This window comes from Notolepis coatsorum (assembly GCF_963971535.1).
Source record: "Notolepis coatsorum genome assembly, chromosome: 1".
Taxonomy (NCBI): domain Eukaryota; kingdom Metazoa; phylum Chordata; class Actinopteri; order Aulopiformes; family Paralepididae; genus Notolepis; species Notolepis coatsorum.
The window spans coordinates 299,059,014-299,060,492 of NC_140165.1; positions in this window are offsets into that span (position 1 = coordinate 299,059,014).

A 1,479-nucleotide genomic window follows, 5' to 3' on the forward strand; every position below is an offset into this window, starting at 1 on the left:
ATAGGCCTCTTTGTTTAAGGCTTGATCGTTACACATAATATACAGTAGACCATTTTTAAATAGACAGTAATAAAAGAGCAGCAAAATAGTGCAATAGTGCAGTGCAATACATTTGTTAGTAAAGTAGAATAGATCTTCACCACTGATACACCAATGGGAACATGCTACCTTGATGTTACTTTCAACTACTGTCCATTTATCTGCTTACATGTCTTCCTACCACAACAAAGATGTTTCTACGACAGTGTCTCAAGAGGTAGAGCGGTCATCTGGTAATTGGAAGGTTCCCGGTTCGATTCCCGCTCCTCCCGGTCCTTGAGCAAGACACCTAAACCCTAACTGATCCGGATGAGCAGGTTGGCACCTTGCATGGTTGCCTCCGCTGTCGGTGTGTGAATGTGTGAGTGAATGGGTGAATGTGAGGCATAAGTTGTATATATATATATAAATACAGTCCATTTACCATCCTATATGATATTATCCTACTGTATATGATATTCCACTGTGGTGCCTTTCTTTTAGCATCTCATTAGTGGTCTTCTTTCTCGCTATAAGGTTACTGGGAAATATTTGCATACATCTTTAAAGACACTTGGTATTTCTAGGATCACTAGCTGAGAACAACTTGAATACCAAGTGATATAATTAATTACACAAAGCCTTGCTTCGGAGGACACCAATTTAGACCTGGAAAATCTCAAACGTTCTTGCTTAATCTGAGAAAATAGAACACAAGGATTGTTTTTCTTAGCTATAACCAAACAACTATAATAAGTATTTTCGAGCTAGTCAAACCAGAGGTGGTGGCAGAGAGGAGGATGAGAAGGGGGTGTCTCTTGGATGGGGATGTGGTGGGGATTGATGTGTGGGGGTGTTTGGGGGACTGGCTGTTCAGAGGGGGAATTGTCAGGTCACATATATCCGATAGCTTAGTGGTTGTGGTTTTCCAAAATCGAGCCACCGGTGGACATTCCCAAAACATGGGTTTTGGGAGCGCACAGGGTGCACCGGGAGTCAGCCACCAAACCCATCATACACAGTTTCCACATATATACACCATAAGTCATAATCAAACTACTCATTTATTAATATGGTAATTCGTTAAGTGTTGCGTGTCGACAGCGGAGCGCTGTCGAGACACTGCCTGGCAAGACAATAATTGTTATCCATCCAAGGGCCGTCCACTATTAAAACATGGGCCATTGTAGCTTGCATATCAAAAACACTAGGCTAACGGGCGAGCTCAACAGTTTAGCCCAACATATCCCGCTAGCTTAAAATACGAACTTGGGACGAACATAGCCCAGCTAGCTTAAGCTTAACACATTGTGTGCTAGCCGGATATGACGATTTATCGCTTGGATGCCAGCACGTTAATCAATGGGAGGATGAGCACATTTGCGAGGGATTAAACTATATCTTAATCTAATACACCTGTCGCTTATCAATTACTTGCTTGCAGTCAACATGTATGAAACG